Raw genomic sequence first — 23,848 nt, 5'->3', positions numbered from 1 at the left:
GATGTAGCTGGTATTATTACTGCGTATTTAACTAATAACCAGGATTTACTAGACTAACCATAGGTAGTGCTAGTGTTCTAAATAGGTAAGCATTACGACATAGATAAGTAATACACTATTTAGCCTAGATAGCCTTTGGTAAGGTTACTAACCCTTTTCCATGATGAGCTAATAATACTTATCAAGCTATTAATCAAGCATGGTTACAGAGTCAAGCTATTAATCAAGCATGGTTACAGACTATGCTAACGATCTAACTAGATAACTCTTATGGCTTAACTCACATTAAAAATCAAATCCTTACCAGAAACAGTACCCAGATTCTCAGAGCCTCTTGCTCTAATGAAACAATCATGTTATATAATCTCAATTTCATTTATTGCAACCTTAATTTCATCCTTTTGCCAAAAAGAATGCATAAGCACATTTGAGAATAACTCTGTAAAAAAATGTACACAATAAATAAAATTATGATTTTACTTGCATGTCAAAACCAGAACCCTGAAACAGATAAATCTATTTCTGCGAGTCCTTTCCATAAAAATGCATAGATTTATTAGGCTAGAATCTACTGTTAACTAATAATCTATTTCTGCGAGTCCTTTCCATAAAAAGGCATAGATTTATTAGGCTACAGTCTATTGTTAACTAATTCCAAATATTTCACTCAAGTAAGACAACAGGAAAATATGGAAATTAGAAACAAAAGACAGAGTTATAGAAAAAGTAATATAGAATATACAAATGTACAGGGAAGTAGGGGGAGTAAGAGGGTATGAGAATGAAGATTCCACAGTAAAAGTGAGAGCTCCAAGCTAGGAGACTCTGAGACCCGTAAGGAGATCACTCATGACACAAGATTCAACAAAAACAATGAGACTTCATCTCTGAGACCGACAAGTTGACAACAAGGAGAATTTGATAATGAGTAACCTATTGCAAGGTTGTGCAACGGCTGAAAAAAACCCACACAATAGACTGAAAAAAAGGCACATTCCCATCTTTGCTTTACATCAGTATGTCCAGCAGTTCGATCCATCAGCCATCAGGGTGTGCCCCATTTCTTTTAGATTTATATATTCAGCCCTCCATACATTACCCACTTCTAATTTCGAAGGCCAGCCATTTGGAATTAGAGGTCTGTTGGTTTTGTTGAAGATGGCTTCAGAGAAGAAAGCAGCAGTATCCGACATAGGAGCATGGGCTATGAATGTCATAAGCTCAGTGGGGATTATCATGGCCAATAAGCAAGTCATGTCCAGATATGGGTATGACTTCAGATTCGCTACAACATTAACTGCTTTCCACTTCACTCTGACTGCATTGGTGGGATTTGTGTCAAATGCTACTGGGTATTCTGCTGCCAAGGAAGTGCCTTTGTGGGAATTGCTCTGGTTCTCTGTTGTTGCCAATACATCTATTGTGGGGATGAACCTGAGTCTCATGTTAAACTCAGTCGGATTTTATCAGATTTCAAAGTTGAGCATGATTCCTGTGGTTTGTGTGATGGAATGGGTTCTTCACAACAAGAAATATACCAGAGAGGTCAAGGCAGCTGTGGTTGTTGTGGTTATTGGTGTTGGTGTCTGCACCGTCACAGATGTGAAGGTCAATCTCAAAGGGTTTGTGTGTGCTGCGGTGGCTGTGTTATGTACCTCATTGCAACAAATTTCAATTGGCTCCTTACAAAAGAAGTACAATGTTGGCTCTTTTGAACTCCTAAGCAAGACTGCTCCTATACAGGCTGCATCTCTTTTAGCATTTGGCCCTTTTGCAGATTATTATCTAAATGGGCGCAACTTATTAGAATACAAATTTTCATCTGGTGCAATTATTTTTATACTCCTTTCATGCATTCTAGCCGTGTTCTGCAACCTGAGCCAATATCTCTGCATTGGGCGATTCTCAGCAGTTTCATTTCAGGTTTTGGGCCACATGAAAACTGTTTGTGTCCTTATATTGGGTTGGCTGCTTTTTGATTCAGCATTGACTGCCAAAAATATAATGGGGATGTCTGTTGCTGTTATCGGCATGATAATCTATAGTTGGGCAGTGGAGGTTGCAAAACAAGCCACTGCAAAAAGCTTTTCCATGATGCCTGTGAAAGAAACTGATTTTACAGAGGAGGATGTCAGTCTACTAAAGAGTGGATTTGAGATCAATGGTACAAAAGATATTGAACTAGGTGGGGCAACAAAACAATAGTTTAGTCTTTATGACAATGGCATAGGTGAGACTGATATAAGGAATGCCCCAGCTGTTACAAGTCACTCTTTCCATCTATGGTTCACGTGGGAGAGCATGGGAGAACAATGATGATAGATGTTTATGAGATAGCTTGATGGTCTTCTTTGATTTTCAAACAGAGTTATAACGGCTACTTGAAGAGTGGCAGCGAGCTTCGTTGATGGTAAATTTTATTTATCTCAGACTATTGGAACAAAGGCCTTCCTCTGGAGTCTGTATATAGTCAAGAGATACAATCTTTTAGTTGCAATGAAATTTGTTTTTCTGTATTCTGAAGGAAATGCTGCTCATAATGCCCAAAAAGAGAGTAGCTGCTACATTGTACATGTCTAGTAATTTTTTTTTCCAAGACAGGTAGCATTGAGATGCATATTTTATCATGCCATCCCAGAATATTTAGCAAGTAAATGGCAACTGTGTGTAGGTTAACCCATTTCATGTCATTAGTATTGTTTTAAATTAATGTGACATCAGTATGTCCAGCATACCGCGCTTTTAGAAACTAGAAGTAAGGTATAGCCTTTTTGTAAAAAAACAAAGATTAAGGTTTTATAATTGTAAGAAAAATGTTATTAGATCAAGCCAGCAAAAATATATTGTAAAGTGGAGAGCCTGCATGAACTTACTTGGTAGGGCTGAGGTTTTTCCATATATGTAAAATGGTAAAAAAAGTTCGATAACATAATTTTAAGAAAAATCAATTCAGAATATTTGCATTTTCACCCAAAATGATTAGGGCTACACCAACGTCAAAGACGATTTTTCTATTTGAACATTTCATGACCTACTCAAGTCCTGTGCATTACTTTGCCTTATATTCATAGGAAATTTGTTATGGCATTATTAAAATATCAATCCACAGTCTAAGCGTATTTTACCAAAAAGGGTAAAACATAAGCAAAACAAGAGACATGACTACATGGTGAATAGAACAGGAAATAGGACTCAAGGTTTCTGGGGAATAATAAGCGTAAATCACCTCCCTGACGGCGTACATTACCACATTGAAATTGAGGTTTGGAGATACAAAACCTACTTTACTAGAAATATGAAACGTAAACATAACCAGAAACAAAACAAGACTAGAATCGTGACTATAGAATTTTGACGGATAAGCAACTTGAACCCACCCATCTCCCTGCATATATCATGCACTTAAAAACTGGTGGTGTTGTAGAAGTGTAATCCCAACAGAGGAATGGAAATGATAATAGGAACAAGAACTGAATGGAAAAGAGGTATACTAGTCACGCCTCTACTGACATTGATCTGAACAGTGTTGCCTGTCATCAAATGGGTATGTAGCACAGGGTAGAGACTTCCATCGGTCAGGGGTAGATCTAATCTTCGATTCATTGCCCATTATTTTTAACAAAAATTTACTTGGGAATATCGACCTCCAAACTAAACTGTTCTATTGAATGACATATGGCAAGCTATTAGTTATTTCAAAAGTGAAAATCTCTACATACGCCACCAATAAGGCATTGGTTCACTAGTGAGGTCAGCATAGTTTAACCCAACCACCAGGCTTCACTAGCACTGTTGTCTGCACCACCTAAATGGCATAACAGGAAAGCACGAGGCGATTTTGGTAGAAAAATTACCATCCAGACTTTTCACCTAAAGCAACGGAAGTCACTCATGGGCAAGTTTCTTGAATTAATTCTTATAATTAAACAATAAAAATAAAATGTAGTTTACCTACCACTTGAATCGGTTTAGTATCCTCTGGCACAGAGCCTCAATCCTGCTTGTATGAGCTCACATCCATTTCCTCAGCATCTAATTTCATTGCTCTGGAACTCTTGGAACCCTGTGGTACAGGCAAATTCAAGGCCTTCTTTGTGTCTCTGACATTTATAGGGACGACTAGATCATCACAATCGACCTGTGGCAGAGCATCTAGATGGTGACCTCTTACAGTCTTGGGACATTTTATTTCCTTGTCTTAGTCAACGCATTTTTGCTCTCTTTTCTGCTTAATTTCTTCACTGATTTCGAGGTCGGAAAGACACCTGTCGTCTTCTTTGGCACATAACCCATACCTTCGGCTCCATCTTCCTCTGCGGAACCTTGTACATATAGCCTCTTGAGTGCCTCTTGCACTTGTCTAGATGGGGAAGGGCCATCGCATAGGAGTGTGGGGAACCTTGTGCAGATCCCTTCGTAGAATGAAACCACCACAATTGGAGGCACATAGAATCTAATTTATTGTATTCAACCAAATGTATCAAATCAGACCTGCAACAACATGGCCGTGACCTTCCTCTTTCTTCTCTGGAAAAACCCTGCAATGTGAGGGAAATGAATAAATTTTGATATTTGAGAAATAGAATGCGATGACATGGCGACCTTACTCCTGCTTCCCTGGAAAAAGCTTGGAACGCGAGGGAAATGAGCAAATTTTGATATTTGAAAAACCGGGAACGCGAGGGAAATTAACAAATTTTGATATTTGAAAAAACCTGGAACGCGAGGGAAATTAACAAATTTTGATATTTGAAAAAACCTGGAACGGGAGGGAAATTAACAAATTTTGATATTTGAAAAGCAGAAATGCGGTGAAACCTTGAATGGAAGTTAATGAAATGCTTTTGTGTTTTTCAATTGGAATTAAATTCCATTAAATGAAATGTGTAAGTGTTTTCTTTGGCTTAATAGGGAGGTATTGCTTATGGTAATAATTAATCATATGATGCTAGTTTCTATGTAGGAAAAATTATTTGAGAGGATTTTGGTTGATTTTTCAATGTAATCATGTTACATTAAAGGTGAATTATGGTGACATAAAAATAAGTTGTGTGTGGTTGAAAAATGCAGAGAAGTCGTAATGTTATAAGATTAATGATTATTTCTAATAAAATGTTTGGTTTAGTGAGGCTAACTAATCTATGGAGATGCTCCAATATTAGATAAGAAATTGCAGATAGAACAGAAATCAAATGGAAATAAGGAATTTGTCTAGAGAAGATCATACGGAAGAATCCGAGAGGAATTTCCATGGCAGTCTAACCCTAGGGTTATTTCTAATGCGAAGATGGGTTTTCACTTGCACCTGGGAGCGATAACAGGGCGAGGGAATGGTCACAACGCTAGCAAACAAGGGTCAGTACACCTGGTTTATATTTATCCGCGTCGGTTTGGCAGCTTTTGGTCTCATGGGTTTTCTTGGTCATCTAGTAAGGGGATCGAACAGTGGAGGTGAACATTTTGATCAGTTGGGCCAATGTCTCTCGGAGGGTGTAGTGCACACCATCACATAGGGATAGTATAACGGAGTACATGTGAACATCATTTTGTATCAACGAGGAACTTGTGGATTATTCTTCTAATTCTATGGAGGCTTCCCAATTTTGGGTTGAGCCGCCACATCAACATCAAACTGGGGTTTCACCGATGATACACCATGAACCAGAAGTCTAGGTTGACGCATTTACCTCAGAGATGGATGATGTGAAGGTTCCCCTAAATGCCCTGGGGTTTTCCCACCCGGGCTCGAAAGTAAATCCGAACTTTCTTCAACTACACGAGGATCAAGCTCAACCGGTCCTGAATATCCCATCACCATCGAAGTTACAGTACTGGGAACTCGAACAACAAGGTCTCGCGACAAATGTACAAGGGGTGCCTTATGTGGTAGTTGGGGGAGCGAGCGTTCATGGGACTGATACATATGGTGTCGTAAATATTGGGAATAATGTACCATGCTCATCAAGAGCAGACCCCCAAGGTTAGCGACCCGCACCTGCGGCTTGCACTTCAAGATGTTTTGATGGCATCACTCATCAGGAACCTGGTATTGAGGATATTAGAGCATCGAATTTGGATGAGTATGAGTCATGAGAGGACGAACAACACCCAATAGACCATGCAAAAAGAACGGGGGGGGAAGAAAAAAACAAAATGCACTAAGGTGCATGAGAAGGGGGGTCTGTTGGTATTCAGAGAAGGTATCAGTATGTCCCAAGCTACATTTACTAAGAGTATTATGCTTGTTGGAAGGGTTCGTGGTCGAAATTATACCCCTGGGCGATTGAAGCATTGGACTGTGGAAATTTGGGGACATTTATTGGACGAGTTGTTGGCGGATATTACCATGACAAGAGGTTGGTTTGCACTCATCTTCACACAACCAGACCGAGCAAATTGGGTCCTGTCAAAATATTGGCATATAGAGATGAGCCCGGTGCTACTCGAGATGTGGTCACCACTCTTTGACTCAAAAAAGGAGAAATTGGGGGTGAGTCTGATATGGGTTAGACTCTCAGTGTTGTCGTTACAATTCTAGTCAGAGGAAATTTTCAGGTGCATTTAGGATGACCTTGGTATCTATCTCGACCATGATAGAACCTACATAGAATCGGTTTTCTTAGCCATTGCGGGGATTCTAGGCCAATCCGGGGCAATTCTAGAGCCTTTATCATGTGGAAAGTTATCACTCATTCCATCAATGTCATTAAGAATGTACTAGCCTAGCGTATTGGAAATGTTGAGCTGGTGCGACTAGGCATTGATGCTTGGTCAGGATGTGGTAATACACACATTTTACCATAGGAGATCAGATAGACACTTGCACTCGATGACATCACTCAGCTCTCACAAATAGCAGATGGAAGAAAATCATCCTAGACCTCATAGAAATGGTTTAATGCACAAGAACTCAAAATACCAAAAAGGTGGAGCAGGGTTTGGCATCGTTTCATGGGTGCTTTAGAAGAAGAACACATTAGGATCATTGAAGTGGAGGATGAAATCATATGGGTGGCAACATCACATGGTTCCAGTGGAGGTCATTTGGTGGTGGAGACCGTTTTGGAAGCTTAAAGCACCTCAAAAAGCCTGCCTATTCATGTGGTTTATACTATTAAATAAAGTGTCCACAAATGATAATCTAAAGTGTCGTGCCTATCATGGTCCATCTATAGTAGACATTAGTAAGTAGGACACTATTCACCAACAAGAAACCTTGATAATGATAGAGTAATGATGTGGTGAGTGGATGTGGACCCGGGGATACCGCATGTCAATTGTGTGGTAGTTTATTTGACATGCTAACGTCTCATTATCATGTGGCACCAATGTGGGTCTAGATGACATGGAATACCAATGTGGCAAGTAATGTGGCATGTTGACATGGCAATGGAAGGTTGACTTGGCACCGAGGTGATGTATAGGTGGTAACCATATAGTGACGACGTGGATGTCAGGCTTTTGGATGTTAAGATATCAACTAAATAGTATCAATGACACTCTTTAGCCTCTTCCCAAGGGCCCGGTAGCTTGATAGCTTGACCATTGGCCTTTCAAGATATTGGGTATTGAGAAATTAGGGCTTCAATCTACAAGCTTGTCTGTATGTTAGGTGTCAAGTATCAAGACAGTAAGTATGTACAGAGCATTAAGGAAAATCATGTGTTTCGTGTGAATTTGGGCAAGCTTAGAAGTCGGGTTGCAAACTGCTACAAGTGTCCTTATTTTTCTACAAGAAATAGTGTAATGTGAAGGTAAATATGCTAAATCAATAAAAACCTAGATCTTGTTTCCTGGATCACCACGTAGCAATAGTAAGGAGGATTTACTATCCTTAGGAAGTCGTGTTGGGTTTATTTTGTAGAAGGTAGTAGGCCCCACAAATATCTCTAGATGATTCTCCTTGAAATTTGTGTAGAATCCATTCAAATATTACACAATAGTAATGTTAGGCACATAAAGTATGAAAAATATCTTGGACTCTCCTAAGAACTCATTAAGCTAGGAATGTATTATTAAGTGAACAAAATTAGGTTCAATATAGCCTTTATGTGCCTAGGAGTGGTTAGAAAAACCTTATGGGAGACTCATCACATATATTAATTGAGAAGACAAATTTTGAATTTATCAATTAGTATGCAATTTAATAAATTTTATACTTTATTAATTTAAAATTTAAATATAATCTTAGTGTATTATGTATGGCATAAGAAAATAATATGAAGTGTTATCAAAAAATTTCCTTCCTTATATTTATTTGTAGTCATCATTATGTTTTTTACCCTTTTGCATATATTGGGCCCTTCATTTTGAGCTTGTTGGAGCACGAACATTGGTTCAACACTAGGAATATGCCTCCTCCATTCGTTCTTAGTGTATCGTCTGGCTTTGAGAGCGTCAAATTATTCTTTTCTAACCAACATCCATACTTAGTGTATTGTTTGGCATTCAAAGCATCAGATTAGTCATTTCTAACCAACATCCATATATTTTTTCTAGAATATTTCATTCCCTAGAATTTCTTTGTATCTTTTCTCAAAAATTATATAGTAGAAAAGTTCTCGCATCACACATCAAACCAAAAGGATACAAAACAACACACACACTTCTATGTACAAGGTACAATCACAACTCAATCAAAACAATCATGTCAATGTGTGCCTATTTTGGACACAAGAAAAGGATTCTCGTACATGAATTCATGGAGGAGTTGAGGTACCATATGGTGTGCCATGATGGGGCCATGCCATACAAATTTTAACTATGAGACTCCTAAAGATTAATGATAACAAGGAAAACCTAGAATCATAGTGTTATTAGGAATAACCAGAGGACATAAAAAGTGAGTGGTCTTGTGAGCTACTGTGGCTCCATGACAAGGACTATGAAGACGTAAAGGGTTGACAAAAAACTCATTGAATGATGGATGTGTGTTGGAAAATTCACTGGAAAGTTCAACATTATAAACCGAAAACATTACTTGGTCCAAGGATGACACTTCCAAGGATGGCTGAGAAAATTCTCCCTAGGTTAATTCGAGATTTGTTTACCAATCTCTACTTTTTCCCATTTGGGGAGACTAGAGGTATCAAGATGCAAAATCTCCCTAGGATTGTCAATAGGTGAATCCATGACCTCCATGATGAATTTTTCCGAAGGAAATTCCTCATTAGGGAGTCATGTTCAATAGGTAGAGTGACAACCCATGTGGTAAAATGATCCTAGTCATATTCCAAGGGATCTACCCCTCCAATAGTAGTCAATAAGGATTTGCGCTACATGAGGCAAGACTGAAAATCCTCTAAGGAAGACATGACACATGATGCTTCTACTAACTCTTCAATAATACTATAATGTTGGGAAGCCCGCGCATCGGGATTGTTTGTTAACTTTTGGACTACACTGTTAGGTGGGTGATATAGCAGTTCCATAGGCTTATTTGATGTGAGAGATCTAGTGGAAGCGAAAGGGGTGGTTAAGTCCTTAGAAGTAGAACTTGACTCAAGAGGGTCATATGATTTTTCTCTCATGGTAAAATAAATGTGAGAATTAACATGAGGACCTACGCATTGTTATTAGGACCATATTACTATTTCTCCGCATTACCCCTAGGAGGAGGTGGGGAATCTTGTACAACTATTTGTTGTTATGGCAACACTTTTGATGGATTTTACTCATTGTTAACTAGATTTATTATTTGTTTGTGACTAAATTTGAAAAGTGGAAATACAAAATATTTAATAAATGAGTAAATATTATTTCAAGGGTGTTACCAAGCGTATTGCTTGACGTTGTATATGAGACAAGTATATATTGCTAGAAGAACAGAGATTGAAAGATAAAAAGTGTAGCAATAGGCATCAACATATAACATGAAAAATTTCAAACACTTTTCAATAGGAATTAACCACTAAAGGAAATAAACATTGTCCATACAACATACGTGGGGAAAATATTTGCTTTGTAGGTGTTGTATTGAAGTGGCTTCGGAGCTTATACATGGACCATGAACATTATTAGTAGAGTAGCTGCAAAAGATTCAAAATTATAATAGAGAATCAACCAACCATAAGCCGCTTAACAACAAAAAAAAAGAGTAATAAAGAGTTTATTTCTTTAGAGAGAGACACAAATTATCCATAAAAGTAGGTGCAAAGAATATATGAGATGACTCATTAGCCTTGTGTACTTAGCCTTATATAAATCCACATATTCTCTTAAAATACTATGCAAATATAGATGTCCCTTTTATGGCCAAGTTCCACCAAAATGGTTCCTCCTCCCTACCTTGTACCTCAACTTATTTTTTCACAAGACTATCCTACAATCTACCAAATTTTCATCATATCCATGATTTCAACAACAATTTGTGATTCAAGATATAACTAAGTTGGAACAAACTTAACTCTACAGCTGAGGTTATTTTTCCACCTCTAATATTTATGGATAAAGAGAGATCATTTTTTCAAAGCATGTGGGAGTTGAAATATCACCTTTCCCATGTTGATTCCCTCTATTAAACATCATGGAAAATATCTATAGATTAGTTTTTTTTCCCAAGAAAAAAATCGTAGTTTTCATTAGTAAAATAAGACAATTACATGTTGTATCATCTACATGTGATTATGCAGAATCACAGGCAATGGACCATGCCATCCTATCCAGATTAGTGTTCATATAGATCATCCAATATATACAATAAAAGACAAAATATATACAAACAAAAACATAGTTGTCCATATAGATCAAAACATATAAAATAAAAAATGCCTCTAGTTACCGAATGATCTTGGCAAATCATTCAGATGCAAACCCATCATGTTCAATGAATGGCTGGTGGAATAACTGATAGAACTCTCGGTCTTGGAATTCTTGAATCAACCAGTGCCCCCTATGCTGCTACGTGGCCTCCTTGGAAAGAAAGTCAACGACTAGATTCCTTTCCCTGTATATATGTGAGCATACAATAAAATCATAATGTGATTTTAAAGTGACGACTTCATCCAATAAACCCCTCAGTGTGTGCACGTGACAATGATATGCAGAGTTGATCTAGTTTAGAACAAGCTTAGAGTCCCCAAAGATCTAAATCCTGTGGCAATTTTGTTCTAGAGGAATAATGAGAGATAATTCTTCAGGGATCAAATGATTTATAGCAGCAATATGGTTACAAGTGGCTGGCTATAGTATGGGGGCATCCTAAAAAATAGTATGGTTCCTGGTCAACCAGATACCCCAACATACTAGCAGAGGGAGGTTCCTAATTTTTTGTGTTGCTACAGAGTTCCACCAGGTTTTCCAGGCATTCGATAGATGAGACCCATCTCATCCAAGCACTATGTTGAGGGAATGAGTAATCTGTAGCCACACCTGACTAGTCACAGGGAAGTGAAGGAATAGGTGATCAATATCTTCAGCTCGATCTTTGCAAAGTCAACATATAGATGGACCATGATAGGCACGACACTTTAGATTATCATTTGTGGACACTTTATTTAATAGTATAAACCACATGAATAGGCAGGCTTTTTGAGGTGCTTTAAGCTTCCAAAACAGTCTCCACCACCAAATGACCTCCACTGGAACCATGTGATGTTGCCACCCATATGATTTCATCCTCCACTTCAATGATCCTAATGTGTTCTTCTTCTAAAGCACCCATGAAACGATGCCAAACCCTGCTCCACCTTTTTGGTATTTTGAGTTCTTGTGCATTAAACCATTTCTATGAGGTTTAGGATGATTTTCTTCCATCTGCTATTTGTGAGAGCTGAGTGATGTCATCGAGTGCAAATGTCTATCCGATCTCCTATGGTAAAATGTGTGTATTACCACATCCCGACCAAGCATCAATGCCTAGTCACACCAGCTCAACATTTCCAATACGCTAGGCTAGTACATTCTTAATGACATTGATGGAATGAGTGATAACTTTCCACATGATAAAGGCTCTAGAATTGCCCCGGATTGGCCTAGAATCCCCGCAATGGCTAAGAAAACCGATTCTATGTAGGTTCTATCATGGTCGAGATAGATACCAAGGTCATCCTCAATGCACCTGAAGATTTCCTCTGACTAGAATTGTAACGACGACACTGAGAGTCTAACCCATATCAGACTCGCCCCCAATTTCTCCTTTTTTGAGTCAAAGAGTGGTGACCACATCTTGAGTAGCACCAGGCTCATCTCTATATGCCAATATTTTGACAGGACCCAATTTGCTCGGTCTGGTTGTGTGAAGATGAGTGCAAACCAACCTCTTGTCATGGTAATATCCGCCAACAACTCGTCCAATAAATGTCCCCAAATTTCCACAGTCCAATGCTTCAATCGCCCAGGGGTATAATTTCGACCACGAACCCTTCCAACAAGCATAATATTCTTAGTAAATGTAGCTTGGGACATACTGATACCTTCTCTGAATACCAACAGACCCCCCTTCTCATGCACCTTAGTGCATTTTGTTTTTTTCTTCCCCCCCCCGTTCTTTTTGCATGGTCTATTGGGTGTTGTTCGTCCTCTGATGACTCATACTCATCCGAATTCGATGCTCTAATATCCTCAATACCAGGTTCTTGATGAGTGATGCCATCAAAACATCTTGAAGTGCAAGCCGCAGGAGCAGGTCGCTAATCTTGGGGGTCTGCTCCTGATGAGCATGGTACATTATTCCCAATATTTACGACACCATATGTATCAGTCCCATGAACGCTCACTCCCCCAACTACCACATAAGGCACCCCTTGTACATTTGTCGCGAGACCTTGTTGTTCGAGTTCCCAGTACTGTAACTTCGATGGTGATGGGATATTCAGGACCGGTTGAGCTTGATCCTCGTGTAGTTGAAGAAAGTTCGGATTTACTGTCAAGCCCGGGTGGGAAAACCCCAGGGCATTTAGGGGAACCTTCACATCATCCATCTCTGAGGTAAATGCGTCAACCTAGACTTCTGGTTCATGGTGTATCATCGGTGAAACCCCAGTTTGATGTTGATGTGGCGGCTCAACCCAAAATTGGGAAGCCTCCATAGAATTAGAAGAATAATCCACAAGTTCCTCGTTGATACAAAATGATGTTCACATGTACTCCGTTATACTATCCCTATGTGATGGTGTGCACTACACCCTCCGAGAGACATTGGCCCAACTGATCAAAATGTTCACCTCCACTGTTCGATCCCCTTACTAGATGACCAAGAAAACCCATGAGACCAAAAGCTGCCAAACCGACGCGGATAAATATAAACCAGGTGTACTGACCCTTGTTTGCTAGCGTTGTGACCATTCCCTCGCCCTGTTATCGCTCCCAGGTGCAAGTGAAAACCCATCTTCGCATTAGAAATAACCCTAGGGTTAGACTGCCATGGAAATTCCTCTCGGATTCTTCCGTATGATCTTCTCCAGACAAATTCCTTATTTCCATTTGATTTCTGTTCTATCTGCAATTTCTTATCTAATATTGGAGCATCTCCATAGATTAGTTAGCCTCACTAAACCAAACATTTTATTAGAAATAATCATTAATCTTATAACATTACGACTTCTCTGCATTTTTCAACCACACACAACTTATTTTTATGTCACCATAATTCACCTTTAATGTAACATGATTACATTGAAAAATCAACCAAAATCCTCTCAAATAATTTTTCCTACATAGAAACTAGCATCATATGATTAATTATTACCATAAGCAATACCTCCCTATTAAGCCAAAGAAAACACTTACACATTTCATTTAATGGAATTTAATTCCAATTGAAAAACACAAAAGCATTTCATTAACTTCCATTCAAGGTTTCACCGCATTTCTGCTTTTCAAATATCAAAATTTGTTAATTTCCCTCCCGTTCCAGGTTTTTTCAAATATCAAAATTTGTTAATTTCCCTCGCGTTCCAGGTTTTTTCAAATATCAAAATTTGTTAATTTCCCTCGCGTTCCCGGTTTTTCAAATATCAAAATTTGCTCATTTCCCTCGCGTTCCAAGCTTTTTCCAGGGAAGCAGGAGTAAGGTCGCCATGTCATCGCATTCTATTTCTCAAATATCAAAATTTATTCATTTCCCTCACATTGCAGGGTTTTTCCAGAGAAGAAAGAGGAAGGTCACGGCCATGTTGTTGCAGGTCTGATTTGATACATTTGGTTGAATACAATAAATTAGATTCTATGTGCCTCCAATTGTGGTGGTTTCATTCTACGAAGGGATCTGCACAAGGTTCCCCACACTCCTATGCGATGGCCCATCCCCATCTAGACAAGTGCAAGAGGCACTCAAGAGGCTATATGTACAAGGTTCCGCAGAGGAAGATGGAGCCGAAGGTATGGGTTATGTGCCAAAGAAGACGACAGGTGTCTTTCCGACCTCGAAATCAGTGAAGAAATTAAGCAGAAAAGAGAGCAAAAATGCGTTGACTAAGACAAGGAAATAAAATGTCCCAAGACTGTAAGAGGTCACCATCTAGATGCTCTGCCACAGGTCGATTGTGATGATCTAGTCGTCCCTATAAATGTCAGAGACACAAAGAAGGCCTTGAATTTGCCTGTACCACAGGGTTCCAAGAGTTCCAGAGCAATGAAATTAGATGCTGAGGAAATGGATGTGAGCTCATACAAGCAGGATTGAGGCTCTGTGCCAGAGGATACTAAACCGATTCAAGTGGTAGGTAAACTACATTTTATTTTTATTGTTTAATTATAAGAATTAATTCAAGAAACTTGCCCATGAGTGACTTCCGTTGCTTTAGGTGAAAAGTCTGGATGGTAATTTTTCTACCAAAATCGCCTCGTGCTTTCCTGTTATGCCATTTAGGTGGTGCAGACAACAGTGCTAGTGAAGCCTGGTGGTTGGGTTAAACTATGCTGACCTCACTAGTGAACCAATGCCTTATTGGTGGCGTATGTAGAGATTTTCACTTTTGAAATAACTAATAGCTTGCCATATGTCATTCAATAGAACAGTTTAGTTTGGAGGTCGATATTCCCAAGTAAATTTTTGTTAAAAATAATGGGCAATGAATCGAAGATTAGATCTACCCCTGACCGATGGAAGTCTCTACCCTGTGCTACATACCCATTTGATGACAGGCAACACTGTTCAGATCAATGTCAGTAGAGGCGTGACTAGTATACCTCTTTTCCATTCAGTTCTTGTTCCTATTATCATTTCCATTCCTCTGTTGGGATTACACTTCTACAACACCACCAGTTTTTAAGTGCATGATATATGCAGGGAGATGGGTGGGTTCAAGTTGCTTATCCGTCAAAATTCTATAGTCACGATTCTAGTCTTGTTTTGTTTCTGGTTATGTTTACGTTTCATATTTCTAGTAAAGTAGGTTTTGTATCTCCAAACCTCAATTTCAATGTGGTAATGTACGCCGTCAGGGAGGTGATTTACGCTTATTATTCCCCAGAAACCTTGAGTCCTATTTCCTGTTCTATTCACCATGTAGTCATGTCTCTTGTTTTGCTTATGTTTTACCCTTTTTGGTAAAATACGCTTAGACTGTGGATTGATATTTTAATAATGCCATAACAAATTTCCTATGAATATAAGGCAAAGTAATGCACAGGACTTGAGTAGGTCATGAAATGTTCAAATAGAAAAATCGTCTTTGACGTTGGTGTAGCCCTAATCATTTTGGGTGAAAATGCAAATATTCTGAATTGATTTTTCTTAAAATTATGTTATCGAACTTTTTTTACCATTTTACATATATGGAAAAACCTCAGCCCTACCAAGTAAGTTCATGCAGGCTCTCCACTTTACAATATATTTTTGCTGGCTTGATCTAATAACATTTTTCTTACAATTATAAAACCTTAATCTTTGTTTTTTTACAAAAAGGCTATACCTTACTTCTAGTTTCTAAAAGCGCGGTATGCTGGACATACTGATGTCACATTAATTTAAAACAATACTAATGACATGAAATGGGTTAACCTACACACAGTTGCCATTTACTTGCTAAATATTCTGGGATGGCATGATAAAATATGCATCTCAATGCTACCTGTCTTGGAAAAAAAAATTACTAGACATGTACAATGTAGCAGCTACTCTCTTTTTGGGCATTATGAGCAGCATTTCCTTCAGAATACAGAAAAACAAATTTCATTGCAACTAAAAGATTGTATCTCTTGACTATATACAGACTCCAGAGGAAGGCCTTTGTTCCAATAGTCTGAGATAAATAAAATTTACCATCAACGAAGCTCGCTGCCACTCTTCAAGTAGCCGTTATAACTCTGTTTGAAAATCAAAGAAGACCATCAAGCTATCTCATAAACATCTATCATCATTGTTCTCCCATGCTCTCCCACGTGAACCATAGATGGAAAGAGTGACTTGTAACAGCTGGGGCATTCCTTATATCAGTCTCACCTATGCCATTGTCATAAAGACTAAACTATTGTTTTGTTGCCCCACCTAGTTCAATATCTTTTGTACCATTGATCTCAAATCCACTCTTTAGTAGACTGACATCCTCCTCTGTAAAATCAGTTTCTTTCACAGGCATCATGGAAAAGCTTTTTGCAGTGGCTTGTTTTGCAACCTCCACTGCCCAACTATAGATTATCATGCCGATAACAGCAACAGACATCCCCATTATATTTTTGGCAGTCAATGCTGAATCAAAAAGCAGCCAACCCAATATAAGGACACAAACAGTTTTCATGTGGCCCAAAACCTGAAATGAAACTGCTGAGAATCGCCCAATGCAGAGATATTGGCTCAGGTTGCAGAACACGGCTAGAATGCATGAAAGGAGTATAAAAATAATTGCACCAGATGAAAATTTGTATTCTAATAAGTTGCGCCCATTTAGATAATAATCTGCAAAAGGGCCAAATGCTAAAAGAGATGCAGCCTGTATAGGAGCAGTCTTGCTTAGGAGTTCAAAAGAGCCAACATTGTACTTCTTTTGTAAGGAGCCAATTGAAATTTGTTGCAATGAGGTACATAACACAGCCACCGCAGCACACACAAACCCTTTGAGATTGACCTTCACATCTGTGACGGTGCAGACACCAACACCAATAACCACAACAACCACAGCTGCCTTGACCTCTCTGGTATATTTCTTGTTGTGAAGAACCCATTCCATCACACAAACCACAGGAATCATGCTCAACTTTGAAATCTGATAAAATCCGACTGAGTTTAACATGAGACTCAGGTTCATCCCCACAATAGATGTATTGGCAACAACAGAGAACCAGAGCAATTCCCACAAAGGCACTTCCTTGGCAGCAGAATACCCAGTAGCATTTGACACAAATCCCACCAATGCAGTCAGAGTGAAGTGGAAAGCAGTTAATGTTGTAGCGAATCTGAAGTCATACCCATATCTGGACATGACTTGCTTATTGGCCATGATAATCCCCACTGAGCTTATGACATTCATAGCCCATGCTCCTATGTCGGATACTGCTGCTTTCTTCTCTGAAGCCATCTTCAACAAAACCAACAGACCTCTAATTCCAAATGGCTGGCCTTCGAAATTAGAAGTGGGTAATGTATGGAGGGCTGAATATATAAATCTAAAAGAAATGGGGCACACCCTGATGGCTGATGGATCGAACTGCTGGACATACTGATGTAAAGCAAAGATGGGAATGTGCCTTTTTTTCAGTCTATTGTGTGGGTTTTTTTCAGCCGTTGCACAACCTTGCAATAGGTTACTCATTATCAAATTCTCCTTGTTGTCAACTTGTCGGTCTCAGAGATGAAGTCTCATTGTTTTTGTTGAATCTTGTGTCATGAGTGATCTCCTTACGGGTCTCAGAGTCTCCTAGCTTGGAGCTCTCACTTTTACTGTGGAATCTTCATTCTCATACCCTCTTACTCCCCCTACTTCCCTGTACATTTGTATATTCTATATTACTTTTTCTATAACTCTGTCTTTTGTTTCTAATTTCCATATTTTCCTGTTGTCTTACTTGAGTGAAATATTTGGAATTAGTTAACAATAGACTGTAGCCTAATAAATCTATGCCTTTTTATGGAAAGGACTCGCAGAAATAGATTATTAGTTAACAGTAGATTCTAGCCTAATAAATCTATGCATTTTTATGGAAAGGACTCGCAGAAATAGATTTATCTGTTTCAGGGTTCTGGTTTTGACATGCAAGTAAAATCATAATTTTATTTATTGTGTACATTTTTTTACAGAGTTATTCTCAAATGTGCTTATCACTAAAATCTGGGAAAAATCCCGAGTTAGAGGGACAATATGTATTCTTTTTGGCAAAAGGATGAAATTAAGGTTGCAATAAATGAAATTGAGATTATATAACATGATTGTTTCATTAGAGCAAGAGGCTCTGAGAATCTGGGTACTGTTTCTGGTAAGGATTTGATTTTTAATGTGAGTTAAGCCATAAGAGTTATCTAGTTAGATCGTTAGCATAGTCTGTAACCATGCTTGATTAATAGCTTGACTCTGTAACCATGCTTGATTAATAGCTTGATAAGTATTATTAGCTCATCATGGAAAAGGGTTAGTAACCTTACCAAAGGCTATCTAGGCTAAATAGTGTATTACTTATCTCTTACCTATTTAGAACACTAGCACTACCTATGGTTAGTCTAGTAAATCCTGGTTATTAGTTAAATACGCAGTAATAATACCAGCTACATCTTACTTGCTAGTTTAGCATGGAGTTAATATCACTCTTATGGGTTAACTTTATCTAATCACACTAGTCTGGGCATTTACAGAGGCATAATTATCTAACAACAATTTGAATATGATAAGATATATGTTTTATGTAATTAAGAGTAATAATACCAGCTACATCTTACTTGCTAGTTTAGCATGGAGTTAATATCACTCTTATGGATTAACTTTATCTAATCACACTAGTCTGGGCATTTACAGAGGCATAATTATCTAACAACAATTTGAATATGATAAGATATATGTCTTATGTAATTACAGTCCTATCTTCAAGACGATTGATAGTCTTGTGCATGTGTAAGAGTCTATTTTTCAATTACACTTGTTGAGCTTAATCAAGCTTGTTACTTGCACTAAGCTTGAGTGGTTTACTCATGATACATAAAACTAAGTCTAGCTAGAATTATAGGCATGGCTTAGTCTATTACATCGCAGTAAGTGATATAAGGAAAAGTACAATGTAGTGAGTGATATAAGGCAAAGTATATGGTGCTACATTAAGGAACTGCATGTGAAGTTCTCATGTCACTCCTGCGTGTCATCTCAGAACTATATTATTATGCTGAGGGAAAAAACTCATATTTTGGAGGAGGTCTTAAATTGTTTTGATCTGGAAGCGAGATAGAAATGAATTTATGGTGGGGATTAATGGGAGGAAAAGGAACATTGTATGAAATTCTAATGATTTTTTAGCGAATGTATATTTTATTGCAGAGAGGCCAAAGAATGTGCTTACCATGTAGAATACTAATTCGAAGGATTCCACCACGAAAAAAAGGCCAACTAGCCCTTTTACTCTCAATGCATTTTAAGCCCTAAAAACATTTTCCTGAAAGTATTTTTGTTAGGTACTTGTTACTGTGATTTGCTCATATCGCTGGATCCCATTTTACCGTAACCCTTTAAATTCTCGTGGTAATATGATTGCCTTTTTCTTCCATCCGAATTGTCTCAAGTGTAAGATTTAAAGAAAGGTTTCAATCTTAATAAATTATTGAGAATGCTGGCATCTAAATATAATGTAGTTCATTGTTTTTAATTAAACCGTGTGAAATCAACAGTAGAATTCCTATTGCCCAACAGGATTTTATGGCTTGATTGCTCATATCGCTGGATCCCATTTTACCGTAACCATTTAAATTCTAGTGGTAATATGATTGCCTTTTTCTTCCATCCGAATTGTCTCAAGTGTAAGATTTAAAGAAAGGTTTCAATCTTAATAAATTATTGAGAATGCTGGCATCTAAATATAATGTAGTTCATTGTTTTTAATTAAACCGCGTGAAATCAACAGTAGAATTCCTATTGCCCAACAGGATTTTATGGCTTGATTGACAAAATATAATAAAATGGAATAAAATAGAGTACTTCCTCCAAAGTTTGTTACACACTGATGTTGGTTACAATTCTGATGTACAGATTGATGTATGTTGTTTGACTACATATTAATTGGGCATTAATTTTAACATGTGAATGCTTTTATAGATTGATTTTTAATTGTTTTTTTAATATTTAAAAAGTATTTATGAATAGCTTTTCAACTTAAGGTCTTATTTTGGAGTTGTTAGTAAACTTCTGGGAAATAACGAAGTACTTCAACGCTGACATATATTTCAATATTTTTTATGGACAGGAATTATTTTTTGAGATGGATTGATTGGATTCAATATTTTTGCGTATAGTAATTTTTTTGACATGGATTGATTGGAGTAAGGATGTAGGTTATTTTTTAAATCAGCTCGCCGACACTGTGTTCTTTAGCTCTGGCTCATCCTTAATGGAAGCCTACCTCTGTGAGAAAAATGAGTATGTGACCGGTGAAAAGATGGACTCTGTGATGGAAGGAGAATGGCATCATATTAATTGAAGTTATTAATAATAATTAAATAACAAAATATTAGTAATAGTATTGTTTTACCTTGGAAGGACATTTTTACCTTGCAAAATTGGAAAGTGTTCAAGGTTGTAAGTTAAGATATCTATCAAGTGTGCTATATATAAACTGCACACTCTAGGTATAATTACGAGTCAAATATTATAGCCATTAGTAAATACGATGGTATGGTTAACTAATCTACACGTTGCTTAATATTTATCCCCAGACCATAAAAACAAATGTGTAATTTGTTTAACTTATGAGTGAAAATGGTTTTGATAGAACAATAATAAGAAAGAGGCCAGGTACTTTTTTCACTCATTTGATAAAAAAAATCTCACCACTCTTTATCTTTGTTTTAGCAGTGGATGTTGTATTAACTAACTGTTTGTGGTTCAATGTCTAAACAGTGGATATCACGCTCCACAACATCTTACTTAGATTTTCGATAAACAAATTGCACAATGAAAAGGATGCCAACTTTGATGGCTATTGCACATCCACCATAGAATGTGTCCTGACTCCTTATGTTCTAATTTCTTCCGTCAAAGTCCAATATAAGTGTTTAAAGTTTAAACAAATAACAAAACTTGCAAAGTATTTACAGTAGTTGAATTTAATGTGATTGTACATTCTTTTGCATATAGAATATTTTTAGATTTAAGAAGTCAATTATTTAATATTTCGTTCGTCAAATTTTAAAATAGTTTCGAAATCTAATTAAAATAAAAATAACCATTGTAAAATAACTTAGATTTTTTTTCCATTTGTTTACTACAACAAGTCTTTTAATATTTTCCTGTGCTTGAAACTGTACTATTGTGACAATATCTGTCCCGGAGGTTATCATGAAGGAGAGAAGGTGGTTGCAAATTACATATCAATTCCCAACATTGAGCGAGATGTATGCACTATATGGCAGAGTAATAAAATCTACGACACACCTGCACATATGCCATTAAATCTGGAATGGCTTTTAATATAACAGTAGAGTTGGCTCATGATAGCGAAGAGATTCTCTCAAAGTTGGTGCTGGTCCTTAATGTTCATGTTGATACTCTTCTTTCTCCTTAGTTTTTTTCAAATGTTCAATGGTGTACAATGTAATTAGGTAAATGTTTAATAATATTAATGGTGTAAAATGTTTTCATTATTCTTGGGTAAAATGTTTGATATACTATATTATAATTTTTGTTACTTAATATAACATAAAATAAAAATAACACTATTAAAATAAAAATTCTAAGTTATTATTTAGTTTATAATTTTTTTTGGCATAGTTAAGGTAAATTTGAAATAAAAATAAAAATAACCCTATATTAAAATAAAAAGTTATTATTTTTTTAATTAACTTTTATTGGGTAGTTATGGTAAATTTGACTTGGTCAAGTTAGTTTTTCAGCTAACCCATGGTATTGTCCATGGTGATTTAATACCTTTTGAGTAGATAGCGAGTTAAAATGGATCTAGATTAGTATTAATGATAGACAATTTAACAAATTGTTTTAATTAAATGCTTTTAAACTAAATAAATTATATATAAGAGAGCCTTCTAAGTTATATAAGTTCGAGTTTTTTAATTGAATTGTGTATAAATGTTAATATCTTTAAGGTTTTGAAATTTCAATAGTGATTTTAGTAAACATTTTTAAAAATAATTAAATTTTAATATTTAATAAAAAATAATTAAATTAATAGAAGTTAGACAAAATTATCATTAAATCTAAAAAAATTAGATTTAAAATTTACTATAAATGATATATTTAATTATAAATTATTATATATATATTATTAATATTTTAAATTAAAACAAATATAAAGTTGAATTATAAATAATTTAATAACTTTTTATATTAATACAATGTGAATTTCAGCTATTTAAATCATTTAACATATTAGCCTAAATCATTTATCAATTATTGAGACAGGTCAAATCTTTCCAAGTAAAACCTCTTTTTTTAGTGCAAAACCTAAAGAAACATGCCAAAAAATTTGATCCCTCTTAGCATTTAATAGATTCAGAATTAAGATGGATCTAGACTGGTTCTAATTAGTGTACCATGTCATTGCTACTCAACAAGTATTTAATCTTATTTATAAATTAACATAACATTTATTATTAGGCTTACCAATCTAGTTCCCAAATGACAATGGTATGTTTACAACATTTGATTGAGTGATTACACTTGTATGGTAATATTCAACTATGAAAGACAATTCCACTAGGAGGGTATGCTATCATTTGGTTCACTTTCCATATACTTCATGATAATTGTTCTTTTTGTGCAAGGTGTTGGTTCACATTATTACCTTCATTATAAAAACATAGATAATAAATCATAAGACTAGTTCAACATATACCATTCATGAATTTTAGGGGTAGCATTGAATATAGTCGTAATACATAAGCATACTCTTGTATGCTCCTCATAGTACTATGGTGTTTCCCTTAAAGTAAATCTTGTGATTATGTTGGAGTCATCAACAATAACTACATCCCTTTGCACAATGTCCTTGAGGAACTTGACTCCTTGATACATTGTTAGTGCTCCTACTTGTTATTAGTTGCTTGTCCCTATCTCCAGGAAAATTTGAATTTCTAGGGACCTCTTCCACTTAGCAAAACACAAAGCAAGGTCTTGATCTCCATTGAATCCATTCCCTCTAGTTCCATGGTGTTGGCATAAAGAATTTTAGCTACTGGCTGCTCTTTGCGTATCCCTAAAATTTGTATACCTTGGCTCATTGCAGTGATGAATCAGACAAGTGTATAATGTGATTTCAAGGACACCTTATCTCATTTGCAGTGAACATTGATTTAAACTAGTGGGTAATGAGATTTCATGTTTCTTACTATACAACTCTCTTCAAATTTAAAAAAAAATTCCTTCCTTCCACTTATGCCACAACACCTCTAGCTTGGCACAAAATCACACATATTTCAAGATCATTAGCTTCTTAGGTTGGTTTTATGGAATTCCAGCTATGGAGGCATGTGTTCTTTCAACATGAGGAAGAATGTAAGAATGACAGGGAAAGAAACTCTCCGATAAAAAGTATATGTTATGTCTCCCATGCATGAGGATCATATGTCTTCCATATAGTATTTTGAGTTTGTACTTGGAACATATGATCAACAGGGTAGGGGAAAGAGCCTTTAATATAGCGTGGTCTAAAGATAGAAACTCTCCAAGGGATACAGGGCAACAATTAAATATTGGGTTATGAGAGGAAGCTCATCCTTTAATAAGAAAACACATGTGATGTTTTCTTATGGGGTTTCTAGATA

General features: G+C 36.7%; 2 pseudogenes; one reads left to right on the top strand and one right to left on the bottom strand.

The window, feature by feature from the left end:
- Positions 1–1,036: 1,036 nt before the first annotated feature.
- On the top strand, positions 1,037–2,528 carry LOC149203595 (UDP-rhamnose/UDP-galactose transporter 1 pseudogene; annotated as a pseudogene).
- A 13,558-nt stretch (positions 2,529–16,086) lies between these two features.
- Positions 16,087–17,578, bottom strand: LOC149203594 (UDP-rhamnose/UDP-galactose transporter 1 pseudogene; annotated as a pseudogene).
- Between the last annotated feature and the right edge of the window lie 6,270 nt (positions 17,579–23,848).

This window comes from Pinus tabuliformis, chromosome 2_1 (genome assembly GCF_031772625.1).
Source record: "Pinus tabuliformis cultivar Carrire ecotype Pingquan chromosome 2_1, CPIR1, whole genome shotgun sequence".
NCBI classification, from domain to species: domain Eukaryota; kingdom Viridiplantae; phylum Streptophyta; class Pinopsida; order Pinales; family Pinaceae; genus Pinus; species Pinus tabuliformis.
This window is presented reverse-complemented; position numbering and strand designations above follow the sequence as displayed.